The 19,551-nt window shown below is 42.3% G+C and overlaps 1 protein-coding gene across 2 annotated transcripts in view; it reads right to left on the reverse strand.

Annotated features, from left to right (window-relative positions):
• FYN (FYN proto-oncogene, Src family tyrosine kinase) overlaps positions 1-19,551 on the reverse strand; it is a 211,097-nt gene that overhangs the window by 125,245 nt on the left and 66,301 nt on the right. The window lies entirely within an intron of this gene.

Genomic DNA, 19,551 nt, shown 5'->3' on the forward strand with positions numbered 1-19,551 from the left:
GCTGGCACACCAGACCTCTTCCCCTGCAGTACCTGAGCCAGCTCCCAGGAAACTCAGGGCTTGGTGACACTGCTAGAAAGACCAATGACTTCCACAAACTTTTCAGCTTTGCACTCAAAGCCATCCACCATCATTCCAAACTCACCACATCGGCAGTATCTTTCATTTTTTCCTCCTCCCTCATGCCTTGCCTTCTCAGAGCACTTGCTGTTTTCACTTGTCCCTCCTCTGAGCCTTCACCTGTCCTATTTCCTCTCTTATTGTGCCCTCACCTCCACCTGCAAGAATGCAGAACCAATCTGTCCCTCAAGCCAACTCTCATATAAATCCCTCCCTGAAGTTCTTGCCCAGTTTCCTCCACTAGAATTAGTCTTACTCTCTATATACCTCTACTGTACAACTTTTCACGCTATCTGCTGCAAGGAAAATGGCCAGGTCCTTGAGGGCAAGAACGCAGGCTAAATGTATTGTCGAATCATTGGCACCTTGTCTGACCCAATGCCTTGCTCAGAGGAGACAGTTCTAGTCATTCTGTTGCATTCAAAGGGCTTCATCCCTTTTTGTTCACCTCTGTGACCAAATTACATACATTTTGTAGCTGAGATTCCAATTCTTCCTCTAGCGTGTGTAGACTGATGATACAGCTAACACACACTTGCAGGGCCCACTTGCTAAGGAACTACTGTGTGAGTCTTTGTTGAATCTCATTTTCAAAAGCAAAGAATGGGGGTGAGGGGAGACAGGGAGCATAAATTCCCCTCCCCTCCAAATCTCTCTGTGCCCATGGCTATCCTGTGCAACATGAGGCACAAGCTGGGAAGCTTGTGCACAAAAATAACCATCAATTTAAAATACAGTATAGTCCTACAACCTGCCATGCTGCAATATTCTCTGCAAGCCCAAACTTGATTGTCTGAAAAATTAAAGAGTTCCAAATGGTGAAATAAACCATTAAACAAGGAAGCACACAAACAAAGCCCAATTGCCAGGGAGGAGGATGGGAACTAGAAAATACAGGGTTTCCTAGGAAACTGAGCTTACTTTTGACTGACTGTGGCCTTCCCTTTCACTGGATATAGTGGGTAGGAGGGAGGTGGGAGGGGTGCTCTGAGAAGGCAACACTGACCCATCTGCTTCCCCTGCCTGCAGGGGCTAGAGTCCTTCTGGCTACACTCCAACAGGAGGGCAGACTCAAGCAAGGTTGTGTTGTTGTTTTATTATTTGCTTGAGTGGGAGTAAACAGCAGAGAGAGAAGAGGAGGAGGAGGAGAGATGAATAGAAAAAGAGATGAGCATGGAAGGTGCTTCGCCAGCAGAAAGGAGTTAATGACCACAGAATGAGGGGGCAGGAAGGTCACAAGCTGGCTGCTCCCTTCTCATCGGCTATTGCCAGATCTAGAGGGAATCAGAGGCTCACTGTTGAGCAAGGCACCAATATAAGCTCATGCTCAGCTGCCCTAGAGGCCAGGTGTAGGGGTCCCAGCATCCATTGCTCTGAAGCTGGACTAGACAGATAAAGATTTGGGGCTCACTGGCACACATGGGTGGGCAGTCATGCAAATGGATGACTGGATGGGGGGGGTAGGGCTTTAGCTCCCCATCTCCAATCCCCACCAATCCCCAGGCAATAGCAGTAGTAACAGCAGTAGTACTGATATCATTTCATATTATTATTACTATATTTCAACCTTAAGGCCATGGGTACCCAGTTTATTGGGGGAATAAATAAAAGAAGCAAATGCCATTGGAATAATCAGTTCGCTATCGGGAGGAAAAAACAACAATTCTGCTTCTATGAGACTCATGAGAATGAAGCATACAGTTATAATAATCACGTCTTTCTTTTCTTACTGGTAATGAGTTCCTGTCAGGTGATCACATCACATGTATCAGGAAAAAAATAAAACAAAAACTCTGTTTTGTAGTGTACTTGAATTACTTCCGACTTGCCCTTTTAAATTAAGCCGTTCCTAAGATCTGCAATCCACAGTCTGAACAGAAACACTGCTTTGCTATGATGCAAGCGCAGCTGCTGGACATGTCTAGCTCTCTTCCAACCAGATTACTACTCCCAAGTCCCTCCAAGTAGACATTCTGGAGTGGCTCTGGGGAGGGCCCATGAAATGCACACAGTATCACAATGCTGCCAAGATCAAAGTTAATAATGATGTGTGCAGAGCCCCTTGAGTTTAGGTTGGCTACAATATCAGAATGCCAGAACCTTGGGGCTGAATGGAATATTAAAGAATATCTAGTCTGATAGTTTTTAAGCTATTCTTTAGTATCAGAACTGTGTGTGTGTGTGTGTGTCCACGCCAAATGTGTAACAATTATGCCAAAAGATATACAGCTAGCACACCACATACCTGGAGAATCCATTATAATGGGAAACATTTTATTCAAAAAAAAAATTCTTTTCTTGTTATTGGTAGTTCTGAACCTTAGATACACACACACACACACACACACACACGTGCACATTTTGAAGGGCTCAACTACAAAATATTAGATAAAAGTGCAACAGAACAGCTCTGGTTCAAGAGGGAAAGGACTCAAACTCCTACCACCATGGCCATCTTCCTGGCCTATCTGGTACTTCTGGGTAACTCTAAGGTCCTAAGAACACTGAAAATCTCAGATCGAGTCTCCCACCCCGATCCAGTATCTGAGTCTTCTCTCAGCATCTCTTCCAGTCTATGTGCACGTTCTCAATGTTGCAACATTGGAGACCAAGGGCATCTACCAGGGGTTCCCTACCAAGGACCTGTTTTATCCACCTGAGCCACCCACATTTTGAATTATCTCACTAACACTGCATTTTGAAGTAATAATTGATTTATTTTTCCAGCTCTGATTTGGAGTCAGGGAGATCTTGATCTGAATCTCAGTTCTGCAAAGCTTGGTAAACTTGGAAAAATTCCTGAATAATGTGAAGTAGCAAGCCTGGTAGAAGCCTTCCTTCTCTCTCTTGGCTATTTTTTTCATCAACACAAATCTCCATCAAAAGAATACCTAATACCTAGGAATAAGTCCAACAAAAGATATGTAAGACTTTATGCTGAAAATGACAAGACGTTATCGAGAGAAATTACAGAAAACCTAAATAGAGGGTTGGGTCATGTACATGGGCTGGAAGCCCAATATTTTTATATGTCGATTCTCCTCGCAATTGCATCTTAACTGCACCGCCAATTTTTTTTTTTTAACTAGGTCTTTTTTTTCTGATGGAAATTGACAAGCAGATTCTAAAGTTTATAAGAAAATGCAAAGGGCCAAAAGCCAAGTTAATCCTGAACAAGAGGAACGGGGCTGGAAGACTTATTCTACCAGATACCAAGATTCATTACAGAGTAATAGTAAAAGTGTGGCATTTGTGCAAGGCCAGACAAACAGATCAAGAGAACAAAATAGAATGTCCAAAAACAGAGCTACACAGTCACCTAACTTCTGCAAAGGTGACAATGAAGTAATAAATGTATGAAAGTATGTATAAATGTATAAAAATAAAAGCAATAAATGCTGGGTTCACTGGGTAGTATAGATTGAACTGTGTCCCCCAAAAAGATATGAAGTTCTAACCCCCAAGTACCTCAGCATCTGACTTATTTGGAAATAGGGTTGTTGCAGATATGATTAGTTAAGATGAGTTACAGTGAATTAGTATGGACTCTGAATCCAATGACTGTCCTTAAAGGAAGAAAAAATCTAGACAGAGACATGTGGGGAAGACGGCCATGTGGTCACAGAGACAGAGGTCAGAGCAATGCAGCTGCCAACAAAGGAATGCCAAGGATTCCTGGCCACCACCAGAAGCTGGGAATAGGCAAGGAAGGACTCTCGCCTAGAGCCTTCATCAGACAGACCACGACCCTGCTCACACCTTGATTTTGGACTCCTAGCCTCTAGAATCATGAGAGAACACATTTCCGCTGTTTTAAGCCACCCATTTTGTGGCACATTGTTATAACAGCCTAGGAAATGAATACAATGGGTATCCGTACAAAAGAAATGAATCTTACTTTCCACTATACACCATGCAAAAATTAATTCTGGATGAAGAATAGAACTAAATGTGAAAGGCAACATAACAAAGCTCTTAGAAGAAAACACAGAGAACACCTTCATACCTTGTAATAGGTAAAGATGTTTCTTAAAAGAGAACACAAAAAAGTGTTAACCATGAAGGAAAATATGATTTGGACTATACTAAAATTAAAAATGTCTTCATCAAATGACATCAACAGAATCAAAGGGAAGCCACAGAGTGGAGAACATAATTGCAATACATATATACAACAAATAACTCTAAAAATCAATAAGGAAAAGGCAGACAGTCCAATAAAGAAATAGACAAATACTTGAGAGGACAAAACAGAAAATCCAAATGGCCAATAAACATATAAAAAGATGCTCTAATTCAGCCATCAAATAAAGGCAAATTAAAACCACAACGCATTACCAATACACCTACAGGACTGGCTAAAATGATAAAGACTAAAACCATGAAGTGCTGGTAAGGACATAGTGCAACTGAAACTCACACATTGCTAGTGGGGAGTGTCCACTGATAACTGGCAGTTTCAGTTGAGCACACACATCCTGTGATCCCAGATCCTGCCATCCACAGCCTATCCTACAGAAATGCTACATATGCTTACCCACTGACACGCACAAGAATGATCCTACCAGTACTATTTGTAACAGCCCCAAACTCGAAATAACTCAAAAGCCCACTTACAAGAGAGGGGCTAAATACATCTTGATATTGTTAAACAGTATTACACAGCAATGAAAATGAACAAACTACTACTCATAACAACATGGATGAATCTCCTAAATATAATGTTATTCTATTATGACACAAGACAGTGCAAATTGGGGGACATCCAGGCTGTCCCCCAGTCTTGCGGCAGCTTGACCTCTGCTGTCTGCTAGGTCCTCTCCTGCTTCTGGTCAATTTTATTTATATAAAGTTCATAATAGATAAAACCAATCTTTCTTGTTAGAAGTCATGCTATTAGTTACCCTTGATGGAAACTGGGGTGTACAGGGACTGGATGGGGACCTGAGGGGACTCCTAGTGTTTAAGTGACATTCTTTTTCCACCTGGCTGCTGGTTACAAAGGAGAATTCACTTTGTGAAAATTCATTATCAGTGCACTTAACAATTTGTGCACTTTTCTGCATGAATGCTACATTTCAATTAAAAAAAAAATCATCTCAGGGCTAACACAATGAAACCAGAAACAAAACAGAGCTCTTATAAGTATTGAAAGCAAAAAAGCACAGCAATTTAATTTAAGCAAGATAATTCGAAAATTTGCTGCACTAAAAGCTTAGAAGTGCCATTTCATTAAATTTTGTTTTTTAATTCACTTTAACATGACTGTCAGGCCAAAGCTATTTTATTACTATATGTTAGGATGGCATGAAGCAAACAGTCTCAAAATAAAATAATACAAATCATTTAAATTTTATCTTACTGATTTTTTAAAGTGAAGTTTTGGATATTCAAGCCCTTTTTTTTTCATGTTAGTTAAAAACCATTTCCTGGGGCCTTGGTTTACAGTCTGCGCATAAAAGATGAGAAAGCCCTTGGGATAAAGGGGTTTTCCTTCTGTGGCACAAAGTAGGCACTCAACATTCCTCTTCCAGAGTCAGTCCATGAGATCGGCTCATTCCTGCCAATGGAGGCAACAGCTCAGCCTGCCTTTGCACTGTCACTCTGGATAAATGCATAATTTCCATCAGTCTGAAATAGTGAAAATAACCATTCCCACCTTTGTGAATTTCTGGGGCTCTTTAGATCCCCCTCTGGAATATGCGTGGTCATGAAGTCCAGAGTCTTGACCCAGGCTGTCCCCCAGTCTTGGGGCAGCTTGACCTCCGCCTTCTGCTAGGTCCTCTCCTGCTTCTGGTCAGTCAATCTATTATCATTAGCCATGTGCTCCACAGAGCTGCTCCACCTGCCATTTAAATAAATCCCTTGGAGCATAGAAACCGTGTGGTCACACTCTGGCTTTCTCAGACACCTTTGTTCTCTTGGACCCTCTGTGAGGGGAGGAGATCTACGCAGGCACCGAGATGGACATCCTGAGACTGCAGACAGCCCCCACAGGAAGTGACAGGCAGCCACACACACCTCGGCTTGCATTCTGGGTTGCGAAAGAAACCATGCAGGGACTGTGGAGACCTCACTCACCCTCCAGCCTGCCCCTACCTGGGAGAAGAACCCAGGGCAGGGCCCCTGCCACTGAGCTGCTCTCCTCCATCCACCATGAGGACACCCGGGCCTTTCTTTGGTCACTCCGTTTCCCTGGATATTAGCTTCCCAAAGGAGAGACCTCCTTAAATTCAAACTCTGTTGTTTTTGCATAGACTTTTCGGTGACAACTCTATTCCTAACTTCACCATCTGACAAAAAATTGTGTGGGTCCTTTAAGAAGAAGGTCCCCCACCCCTAATTAAGAGTTCTCTGGTAAGAAGACAACATATGCTTTTTAAATAACTTTTGATCATGAGTGCCACAGAGATTTTCCTTCTGAAAACACAGAGGAACCGCAAGGGTCAAATAAGATAATCAGTTCAAAATTTACATGGACAGAGGAAAATCACCTAGGTCAATTCCTTGAGAGTCTGCAGCCAGGAGACTGAGGCTCCACCAGCAAGGGCAGCGGTGGGCAGCGGTTAGCAACCCCCAGCCTGCGGATCAGATCTGGCCCGCTGCCTGCTTTTGTACAGTCCGTGAACTCAGAATGGTTTTTACATTTTTAAATGGTCACAAAAAATCAAAAGATTATTTCATCACACATGGAGATTATACGAAATTAAAATCTGTGTCCATAAGTAAAGCTTTATTGGTACACAGCCATGCCTACTCGTTTCCATACTGTCTATGGCTGCTTTCACACTACAACAGCAGAATTGTCTTGACAGAGACTGTATGGCCTGCAAAGATGAAAATATTTACTATCTGGCCCTGTACAGAAAATGTTTGCCAACCCTGGGCTAAGGTGATGTCTGTGTTTGCAGAAGGATGTCCACTCTGACACTTACTGTTTTGTGCCTCTGGGCCTGCCTCCACACTAAGTCACAGGCAAGTCCTAATGCTGGTTTCAACTTCACACTAACCGGGTAAGCCAACACAACCCGCTAAAGCAGTCCCTTTCAACCTGTGGTCCCGAGTCAATTCAGTGGGTCACAAAATTTAACTTAGTTGGTTATGCCCAGCATTTTCTTTAATGAAATAAAGATAAAAATATCAAGGGAACTGTTATAGACTGAATTGTATCCCTCCAAAATTCATGACTGAAACCCTAACCCCTAGCACACATCAGAATGTAATTGTATTTGCAGACAGGCCTTTAAAGAGGTAACAGAGTTAAAATGAGGTCATATGGGCAGACCATAACTCAATATGACTGGTATCCCTATAAGAGGAGGAGATTAGGACACAGATACACGCAAAGGAAAGGCCATGTAAGGACAATGGGAAAAGACAGCCATCTACAAGCCAAAGAGAGAGGCCTCAGGAGAAACCAAACCTGCTGACACTTTGATCTTGGACTTCTAACTTCCAGAGCTGTGAGGAAATGAATTTCTGTTGTTTAAGCCACCCAGTCTATGATACTTTGTTATGGCAGCCATAGCAAATGACTACAGGAATCACACAGAGCATTATTTTGTGGAATTTTTGTTTCACTCACACATGTGGACTTGTGATATAAACATGTATTAAATTATTTGTGTCACACCAAAATAAATGGAAGAACACTCTACCAGAGGGAGAGAAATACATGTTTGGTAGAAAAATCACAAACAGAAGGGTGTTCTAATTGAACCAAGACACAGAAAGAGAAAAGAGTACTGAACATATTAGGCACTCTGCATCATTATCTCGTTTTAGTCCTTACAGTAACCCTATGCAATAGGTCTTCACCTGATAAAGAAACTAAAGCATCGAGAAGTAACCTACTGAGGTGGCAGAGCCAGATCTGACTCCAAAGCTTATGTATTATTTCTCATGATGAATCAATTTCTATTTCTATATTCCTGAGAGTAGGTTGAGATTGTAGTTTGACAATAAATAAGGGAAATGATTTATAAATAATAATAGCAAACGTTTACTAAATACTGTGTGCCAGGTTCTGGGCTAGGCTTTACATAAACCTCACTTTATCCTTATTAATAACCCAATGGCTTAGACTCTTATCACCATTTTTTTCAGTTGAAGAATCTGAATGTGGAAGAAATTATTTAACTTGGCCAAGATGACAAAGCTGGTAAGTTGAAGACCCAGGATTTGAACCTTCATTAGTCTGACGTTTGAGCTAGAGCTCTTGCCCACCACAAACGTTCTCTTTTAATTGTATTTATTGCCAATCTAAGTACAGCCATGTGCCACATAATGACATTTCAGTCAATGACAGACCACATATATGACAATGGTCCCCTACGATTACAATGCTGATATTTTTTACTGTGCTTTTTCTATGTTTAGATACACAAATATTTACCACTGTGTTACAATTACCTACAGTATTTAGTAGAATAACATGTTGTTCAGGTTTGTAACCAGAAGCAGTGGGCTATACCATAGAGACTAGGTGTGTAGTAGGTTATACCATCTAGGTTTGTGTAAGTGTACTCTATGATGTTTACACAATGACAAAATCACCTAATGATGCATTTCTCAGAATGTGTCCCTGTCCTGAAGCAACGTGTGACTGTATATAACTGTCTGCTGGTAGTCTCCAATTGAAGAAAAAAATACATACTTTTTATCATACATCCAATAAACACTAACTGAGCACATATTATTTGCCAGGCCCTGTTCTGAGAGCTGGGGATCTTGCCATCGTGGTGATGCTATGGGTAAGAAACCTTAATGATGTAACCACACCATGCTGATTGAAATCCCCTCATGGGTAAGGGGAGTGGCAGGTAAGATTCAGGTGGGTTGAAGGCACAGGCCAATGAAATTGCAGAAATTGTAGAAAATGAGATGATGAGTCAGGATTACTAAACAGAAATTTTTAGTAATTTTATTTAGTATCTATTGTATCCAGGTTTACCTGTCATGTGGTCATGTCTTATCTGGAGGTTTTTCAATGGCAGGGGCTATATCATACTTTAAAACGCCCACCTCAGTGCTTGGCATAGTGCATAGTAGTTTGAATTTACTATTTTTTTATAATGTTTTTTTCCAAGAAAGATGTACAGAAGTTACTCGGGGATTTTCAGATATAATGACAAGAGTCAGACAATCCTTGGAAAGTCTCAGTATCGGAGGATAGATCATGCTGCATGTTATCAGGGTCATGAGCAAAGAAATAAATGTTTAACTGAAACAGTTTTAGTTAAATCAAATGGGAAACTAGTACAATGGCTAAGCAATCAGAATGAGTGCCTGGTAACAAAAATGTGAGAAAAAAAAATTAGGCTGAGTGAAAGGAAACCAGGATATGGAATATTAAGATTTTTAATGTATTTGTGGCAAATAAATTTTTCCTAAGTTTTTTTTGCTTTTAATTTAGAATTTTTATGTATAGAATTTTTATATTTTCACTAAACCTAGTAATCCTTTCATGAAGAAATAACCAGAGAAGTGAGCAAATATTTTCACTCCAGAATGTTTAGTACAGCATTATTTATAATATCAAATATGAGAATATTTAACTGCATAGTAATAGATAGTGAATGGTTAGATAAATTAGTCTGCTCACACAATGGAAAACTTCAGTTATTATTCAATTACATCAGAAAACGATCACAACTTAATACTAAATGACAGAAGCAACAGCTCAAAATCAAAGTTTCATATATATATATATAAAATATATATATGAATGACACACCCCTCCCAAAAATGACAAAATAAATACATCTTTTTTTTCTTTTTTTTTTTTTTTTTTTTTGAGATGGAGTCTCACTCTGTTGGCGAGGCTGGAGTGCAGTGGCATGATCTTGGCTCACTGCAACCTCCGCCACCTGGGTGCAAGTGATTCTCCTGCCTCAGTCTCCCAAGTAGCTGGGACTACAGGCATGTATCACCATGCCCAGCTAATTTTTGTATTTTTAGTAGAGACGGGGTTTCATCATGTTGGCCAGGCTGGTCTCGAACTCCTGACCTCAGGTGATCCGCCCGCCTCGGCCTCCCAAAGTGCTGGGATTACAGGCTCATCACCATACCTGATCCTAATTTAAATACATCTTAACATTGCTATCTCAATATGGTGTGATTAAGAGATATTTTCACTTTCTTCTTTATAGCTTACCAAATTTTCTACAATGAAAATTTTAAAGTCAGGAAAAAAAAGTTATTTAGGTTTAAATCAAAGAGAAAGTATACACATAGTAAGTACCTCTACTGTGCATCTCTAACTTGCTGAAGACCTTAGCCACCAGAGGCCTCAACCACACTGGCACATGTTGCAAATTCTGGTAATGTTATTTTAAATAAATATATTCATATATTTCTGAACTCACCTGCAAAGAGGTTTCAAAACAGATTCAGCAGTGGCCAATGGCAGTCTCCAGGATGAGATGATACATTTTAGTGAATTCTTTGGCTTTGGCAATACATTCATTTAACAAATATTTACTGAGTGCCTGTCATGCTCCTGGCACTCTGTTGGGTACCAGGGGGTCAAACTGGGTCCCCAGGAACAAATGACCCATCGGGCTGACATTTGTCCTACATACCCTGATCCTTGCAAGATGCAGTGGAAGTCTGGGCTGGGTGGTAACTGGGCAGACCTGCTCTCAATTCTCCCACCTCATCTGGGCTCTGACCCTTCCTGGATGTGTGGCTCTGAGAAAGGCTGGCTTCACCTCTCTGGCTCCGGCTGCCTCATTTGTAAAACAAGGATAATCCTGACCCAGTTCGTGGCACTGTGGTGAAGAATGAGCGAAAAGCGTTCTGGGCTTGTTTTTATCTATACAGTGCCAGATGGATTCTACATGTTAATAGCCACTGTTGTTTCCTTCCTTTGAAAATTGTATATTTACTCTTTAGGAAACATAAACGGTCAGAAATAAAGTTCAGTGATTAAAGGGATATTCCATATTTTTCTTCCTCAGAATATCTAGATTAACAATTACAGAACACCCATGTTTCCAACCACAGGCAAAAGTAAAGTGGAACTGGAAGATCTTGAAAAGTTCAGGAACCATTCCAAGGACAAATCTAGGTGAGATGCTACCAGTCATTAGGGAAGTAGTTCAATTATGATGAGCACTTCAAAAATCTAATAAGATTCACTTACAGTTTTTCCTCTCTCCCTTTTAGGAAGGGTGATTCTAAAAAAGCAATGTTCAAAAATAAACAAGTTTTTAAAAATTTAACGTTTCTAAGAAAAGACTCAAGGGCACAGGAAGGATGCCAACCATATGTCCAAATCAGACGTAAATGTACAGATATATCCTGTCTCTCTCCCAAACTGAACTCATTTCCCAAACATTGGGAACATTTGTAAAAATTAGAAGATGAGGTGGAAATAGAGGTGGGGAGAGGAAAAAACACAGAGACATTAAAATGGGATGTGCCTAGTTGAGATGTTTCCCCATACTGGCTATTGAGGTGAGTTAATAACAAGTGTACCAATACACTGACAGAGAAAGTGCAACTCTAACCCCTGGGTGTTCGCATTTTATGTGAAAGATTAAGGATATTTTCCCAGATACATACTACTAATTTCTGACATCTTCCGTCTCCCTGTGGTCCTTTCATCAGAGTAAGTATTGGCAAATGGTATTAATAGGTTCAGAGAGCTTCACAATATCTGGACTAAAATCCCCCTACCCCTCAGTTCTCCGTTTCATGATGCTGCCTGTCCAGAACCACTGAGGTAGGGCAGGGCACAAGTGGTTCAGGTGAACGAACATCTCTACTGTTGCCTGTCTGTGAGGCTGTCACTTGTACAATTCCCTTCTTACTGCACCCATGCCTTGTCCATCCTTGTTATGTGTGAGTCCCACACATGCCAGCTCCCCTGTGGAAACATGCAGGGATGGCAGCCACGGGTGACATTTCCGGCACTGGTTAAACATGGACAAACCTCGCAACTTCCAACCCAGGTGGGGCAGTCCTGTACAAATGGTAACTGGCAAGGTTTATTCCGAAGGACACAAGTGTGCTATGATATATTCAGTAATTGCTGTACTTTTAAAAAGGGAGTTGTAAAAATTATCTTTAAAATGCTTGTTAATGCCCTGTGGGTATGAGTCACTTTGTGAAGCAGGATCAAAATGGATTCTCTATTATGGGTTTCTGCTGGCTCTTTGATTCTAAACAACTTTATTAATGTTAATAGGAGTTATACACACATCAATGAGAGAATAAATTCCTAGGGTTTAGTGGAGCTTCAATTAATGATCTGTAATAAGCAATGTAAAATGCTTTCAAATTTTCTTTCAAGTAATAACACCCTACCCCAGAAGAGCTGAAAATGAGGCACAGGTCTCAGCACAGGGTAGGAAGGACCCGGGGGATGGGAGAGACAAGGCTCTACAGCTTGTGGGAGGCTCTGTGGGACGAGTCCTCACAGCCACCCACGGGAGTGGAGCAGGAGGGATGGACACAACTTGCCAAAGGGATATTGAATATGAGAAAGGGAGGAAAAGAAAACGTACAAAAAGTGAGCTTGATGCAGAAGGAATTTACTATAATCTAAAATGGGAACGACTGCAACCGTGCTTCCTAAATCTGTCACAGGCTCATCCCGTTTTTCTCAGAGCTTAAGTTAATACTAGTCACTGGCTTACAAAAATACCCACTAAGATGAAAATGGGAATTTAAGTTCCAAGGATGATGCGACAGAATTCCTAATGAACAGGTTATTTTGCAGTGACACAAAGCTCTGCCTCAAATGTCTAGAAGCTCAGCTTTAGATTTAACCCTCTCCTGCCCACATCTCCAGTTCTCTCAGCTCTTCTCATGGGAAATCAATCAAATGCCAGATTATTGATATCCCCGGAGGATAGCAACCCATGGGGGCTGCGGCACAGAGACAAGTATAAATGGCAAATGTCTAACTTCCATGATTTAAGAAAAGAATAGAGCAAAATTTGAATCTAAAAGTCTCATCACTATTTGCTCGTTCATACTTAGTCACCTTACACTTCCTTACATTTTATCCTGATGCTTCACAGAGAGTAGAAGGACCTCTGCCAACAAATTACAAGTCCACAACATTAAGGATTAGATGCACAGTGGGAGAAGAAAGGGGATGTGTACATTTAGCCACTGAGAGTCTAGTTTCATACCTGAGAGATTTGGAAACACTGTGTGCGCCATTGGTGATGCTGCAGATGGCCAAGCAACCCTCAAACCACTGGCAACAACAGGGTAGTATCTTGATCTTCTGGCTCAGTGGTCACTTCCCACACAGCAGATTTTAGAGCACTTCAGGTTCAAGGGGGTACTGAATTTACATATTCCAAGGTAAACCACTGCCATTATCATCAAGGCAGAGCTCCATACACTGTGTACATTCTATTTAGAATTAGGTGGCTTTTCAAAGGAGCTCCCCATTTTTCTTTTATCACCTGCCTAGTTGCCAGGAAGCAGAATAAATGCCAATTCTTACAACATGTAGTTTAATTGAACAAATATATATAGACATTTGTTGGCTAGGGAAATGATTGGTTGGATAATGCTGGAATACCAAAATTCAACAGAACTCCCACACCAGCCACTTAGACACATCAGGGAACATGTCGTTCACTCTGAATTCTAAGTAAACTGGGGTCCAGTGGTCCAGATCCTACTAGAAAAACATAAGCCACTTACAAAAGTAGCAAGTGTATCTGAGACTGTGACAAATGAAAACAGTGCCTGGGTTGTGCACTGTTTTTGTCTTACTCCTTCCTCTCATTTCCATTGGTATTAGACATACATATATATGGGTGTTCTGTGGACAAACCATATGTGAGCATTCTTTGAGAAAATGGCTTTGCCTCCATCTCAGTTCCCCACAACTCCTGGCTTAAATTTGTTAGGCACCAGGGGAAGATCTCTGTGTAATGAGTGACTAAACAAGGTGCAAGACACTGGATAGATGACAATGAAGGGAACAGAGAAGCACTAGACACCATCTCAGCATTCAAAATGTTTGCAGCCTACTTGGCACATAAGCAATATACATATCCCACATTAACTAACAATGCAATATTGATATGGTTTGGATCTGTGTCCCAGCCCAAATCTCATGCTGAATTATAATCCCAGATGTTGGAGGTGGGGCCTGGTGGGAGGTGATTGGATCATGGGGGCAGATGTCCCACTTGGTGCTGCCCTCATGATAGTGAGTTCTCATGAGATCTGGTCATTTCAAAGCATGTGGCACCTCCCCCTCTCCTCTCCCACCTCCCCCTCTCCTCTCCCTCTTGTTCTGGCCATGTGAAGTCCTGGCTCCCCCATGTCTTCTGCCATGATTGTAAATGTCCTGAGGCCTCCACAGAAGTTGAGCAGATGCTGCCGGGCGCGGTGACTCACGCTTGTAATCCCAGCACTTTGGGAGGCCGAGGCAGGCGGATCACAAGGTCAGGAGATCGAGACCACGGTGAAACCCCGTCTCTACTAAAAATACAAAAAATTAGCCGGGCGTGGTGGCGGGCGCCTGTAGTCCCAGCTACTCGGAGAGGCTGAGGCAGGAGAATGGCGTGAACCCAGGAGGCAGAGCTTGCAGTGAGCTGAGATCACGCCACTGCACTCCAGCCTGGGCGACAGAGCGAGACTCCGTCTCAAAAAAAAAAAAAAAAAAAAAAAAAAAAAAAAAATGTTGAGCAGATGCCAACCTCATGGTTCTTGTACAGCCTGTGGAACTCTGAGCCAATTAAACCTCTTTTCTTTATAAATAACCCAATCAGGTAATCCTCTTTTTTTTTTTTTTTTTTTTTTGGGGACACAGTCTCGCTCTATTGCCCAGGCTGGAGTGCAGTGGTGCGACCTTGGCTCACTGCAACCTCCACCTCCTCGGTTCAAGTGATCCTCCTGCCTCAGCCTCCCGAGAGCTGGGACTACAGGTGCCTGCCATCACACCCAGCTGATTTGTATTTTTGGTAGAGACAGGTTTCACCATGTTGGTCAGGCTGGTCTCGAACTCCTGACCTCAAGTGATCCGCCTGCCTCAGCCTCCCAAAGTGCTGGGATTACAGGCATGAGCCACCGTGCCTGGTCCTAACCAGGTAATTTTTCATAGCGTGTGAGAACACTCTTTCTGGCTTAAAAAAACAGAAAATTCATTGGATTTACAATGCAGCATCTTATTCCTGTGTGGGACAGGAACATAGTGGAGCCACAGTCCACTTAACCACTATTTACCAACATGGATGTAGAGTGGGTTTCTTAAATAAACTGGGGAAAAGTCCTAGATTTCTCAATCTTACATGATTTTCTTGGCTAGGAAATCGTATAATCTGGGACCAGAAGATGACCAGAATCCAGTTCTTCTAAGGGAGAAAAACGGAAATCCAGCAGCCTAGCTGTTTACCCACTTTTCTTTATTAAAAAGCCTCCACCTACTTTGAAGACTATTCACAGGATCCTCCAACTGCCTCAAAACATCTGCTTCCCACTAACCCTCAAAGGCCACTTGGAGTTCCAAGGCCAAGCTCCTGCTTCATCCCTTGAGCACTGTTTTTGGCTAAGTGGTAGTATTAATATTCTGGATATTCCAAATCAGGTTGCCTTTCAGGGGCACTCCTCTAAAAGTATTAATTCAATCACTTCAAATATTTGGGCTTCATTATAACCTTTTTTTCTCTCCCAAATCATGCCACTTTTATGTCTTGACTCTGGAAGTAAGGTTTTACCCCACAATCTTTTTTTTTTTTTAAGTCAACCGGTAACATTAATAAATGTCCAAGAGGTTTTCTTATTTCTAAGCTACTCTGAATTGAGGACTGCAAATTATAAAACTGATCAGATCCCAGCCAGTTTCATTCATCATATATCCTCAGCTGTTTAGTTTCACATTCTGTTTCATATTCTCCAATCTGTGAAGAGTCACGTATAAATACTGTTAGCATCATGGAAGGACGTAATCTACTTCAGTGTTTTGAGCCAGTGACTCCTGGGGCATGAGGGTGCAGGGTAGGTGGGGAAAGACCACAGAGATAAAGGGTAACACAGAAACCTGAATAACAGTCTTTGCTTATGGCTTTGACTGGCTAACATTTAACAACATTGCTCCTGAGATTAAAATGAAACAACTTGCCAAGAATAATTTCACTCTTGCAGCCAACAGTGCAAATGTAGAGTTTCCTGAAGAAATAATCTGTGGAAATGCACAGCTTCCCAAAGCAGCCATGGTATGTTAATATGGGATATTTTGCTTTCCAAAGAAACACCAAAAAAATATCCATCGTGTTAGGAATGGAGCAAACCACATGAAAAGAGAACAGGAAAAGCTTCTTCTCTCCCAGAAATGACCTCCTCCCCTCAAAATAGTTTCCCACATGCTAATTGACTGCGGGGATGGACAGTGTGGATACAGCTACTAGTTTCACTTAAGTCTTCTTATGCTCAAACCCACAGTTTACATCAAAAGCTGCTAAAGTAAACCAAATAAACCAAAACAGAACATTTCATTCCTGTGTATTTAAAGGCAGGAAGAGACATCATCGTTCTGAAAATATACGAGGGCCATGCTTAAGGATTCAGAAAAACAGGCCAAAGTCAGGCTTGAAGAACACCCACATCCCCTGTGATCATAAAACCCTCCAATTTTATGGGGGGAACTGGGGAACAGAGACCTCGGCTTTAGAAGCGGCACGCTCCTTTATTTGTTCTGGGCATTCTTTTCTTCCCATGTGGATGCTGTAGAGGTCCCCAGTAGCTCATAAGCAGACTACCAGGACTGCGGCTTTCCAGCATCCCTGTCCCACACAGGAATAGGATGCTACATTGCAAAACCAATGAATTTTTTAAAAAATCCAGAAGGAGGCAAAACTTTAGGTTTCTCTTTCATTCTACTGAGTAGCTAGATTTTGGAAACAAACACACCATGCCCTAAATTACATCCAATGCAATAAATGGCACAACCTGAATTTTTGGTCTCTAGTCTTTGTTCACCGGGGTATAACACATAATCCAGCCTCTTGGTAACAAGGGGAAACTTAGGCAGTACTTATACCAACAGAAAAGAAAACGAGGGCTGTGACTCATAAGCAGTATGTGGTCCTTCCCACCAGTGGGTACTGTGGCGTTGTGTGGAAACTTGGAAGCTTTAATAAGAATCTGCTAGGTCAGCACCATGTAATAGAATAGAAAGAACTCAGTGAGGACTTCAGAAACCCTGATGCTGCTCTAGGCTTCACTGGTCATTTCTCCTGTGATTTGAGTCGTCACATCACTTCCTTAGTCCTCAGCTTCTTTATCAAAGTACACCAGGTGATTCTTATGTTTCTTCCAGGCCTCTCTGCCTTAACCCTAACCCAGGGGTTAACCTCCAGGAGTCCTTTTCAGCCTGCTTCAGCCTTTCTAACGGGCCTCCCCTTAATCTAGTGCTCTTTCTGCTACCCCGAGATAAACACCACATGACTCGAAGTATGTTTGCCGGACAACTGTTTAGTCCTACAAGGCGTTTTACATGTATGGCCAAGGAGCAGGAACACTATCTTTGAAGGCTTCTTTTCTACCAGCGAAGAGGCTGGCAACCACAACCCCTCTTAGCCTTGGCATTCCCATCACTAAAGTGGGACAGACATCTTTCTCACGGAGCTGTCAAATATCAGGTTCTAAGCCATTGTGAACCCTGCCAGATACAATTCATGATGTCTGGATAAGCGTCAATTTCAGATACACAATTTGGGACACACTTACATTAAAAATTATACATTGTTTATCTGAGATACAAATTTAACTGGGTGTCCTATATTTTGCTGTTTGCTAAATCTGGGAACTCTACACGTTAGATGCTGCCATTGTTGGTCTTAGGTACCAGGCTGCCTCACCAAACCAGTCTTTACGCAGAATAAAACAAGGGTCCATGTGGTTCAGGTTCCTTCTGCCCTCCTACACCGGCCCCCTTTCTGGTCCTCCTACTGGCTTCAGAACATTACACATCCCACCTTGCTCCCTTCTTCCTGAGGCACCTGAATTGTCTACTGACCATCCTTCCAAGCACAGCCCCCTCCCCTTTCCCCTGGTTGAACAAGCTGATTGAATTAACTTATACACATGCATCACTGATCATTTAATGAGTCATCAGCCCCCTCTGAAACCACTGCTTTTTCTTTAAAGGTCATTTACAACCTCAAATTAAAATGACTGAATTACAGGCCGTGTACAAGTTGAAGTGGAAAAAAAAGTAGGCAGTGGGGTGGGGGAAGCTGGGACCACTTAGGAGCTGGCTCTCACAGCAGCTCCTCCAGCATGTTTCTGCTTTTCCTTTTCTTCTGAGCCCACAACAGCTCTTGAGGCAGTGGAAGACCCTGTGGATAAGGGAAAAAAGGAAGGGGGAAGTGGGATGGGCGTGGTAGGAAACTGGAGTCTACGTGTAGACTGGTCACTACATTCTTCCCTCAGCCAGCAGCCACTCTCTGGGAGTCCCACACAGTTCCTAGGGTGCCCCAGCACTAGCATCTAATTTAGATTGTAGAAAACACAAAGCCTGACTGAACTTTCTCCCTTTTAACCAGCTTGTGTTCGGAGATGAACTACAATTGCATGAGCTTGTAACTCCTGGAACGTGAATGTTGGTCAAATATAACTCCAGGGACCATAAAGAACCATCTCTCTCTTTCCAGAGCAAATCAGTCTAGATGGCTCTGAAGGCTAACCAGAGGAGGAGGGGGTGGGACACACTTGCATCAGTATTACTCAAGCACCCCTGACTGGGTCAGGAGGACACCGCTTCGGCCCAGCTCTGCCCTCCTGGAAGGATCCCTGTCCCTAGGTTATTCTGTCCAAGATGACCCTTCACCTTCATGTCCACAACCCATCAGCTAACAGCATTTCACCAAACCACCAAAAGGAAAAGGCTTGAAACAAAGTAAATCACAAAATGTGACAAAACAGATAGTGTACTATCCTTCTTAAGCAATTAGCCTCAGCAGAGTAACCCTCATGGGGCCTTTGCAGGAGATGGAGCTGCTGAATGTCCCGACGCACTACTGAAGGTGAGGTAAATTATTACCAACTGGGGACCAAGAAATTCTGTCTTATAATTTTGCAATACCTACTGCAGAGAGCTGCTGGCACCTGGGCACGCTGACTCAGTGGAATGCACCTTCCCATTATCTTCATATCTTCCTAACTATGCCGAGACTAGGGTGGGAAATGTTTTAGATGGTAGGAGTGGGAGTGGGAGGCTGAGAATCCGACATGCCCCAAGAGCTTCACATTCTTATTCAAACCTCCCAACAGCCTAGGAAGGAGAAATGGAACCCTGGGTCGACGCAGGATTTGAATTCATGTCTTCTGGACCCCAGCGCTGATTGTCCTCCACACCCTATTTGTTTCATTCAGAGTGCTGAGCTCTGATTTCACGTTTCCCTTGGAAGAATGGAATGTTGATGCCTTTTCTGGCTGCGCTGTGTGTGACAG

Source organism: Nomascus leucogenys, chromosome 3 (assembly GCF_006542625.1).
Source record: "Nomascus leucogenys isolate Asia chromosome 3, Asia_NLE_v1, whole genome shotgun sequence".
NCBI classification, from domain to species: domain Eukaryota; kingdom Metazoa; phylum Chordata; class Mammalia; order Primates; family Hylobatidae; genus Nomascus; species Nomascus leucogenys.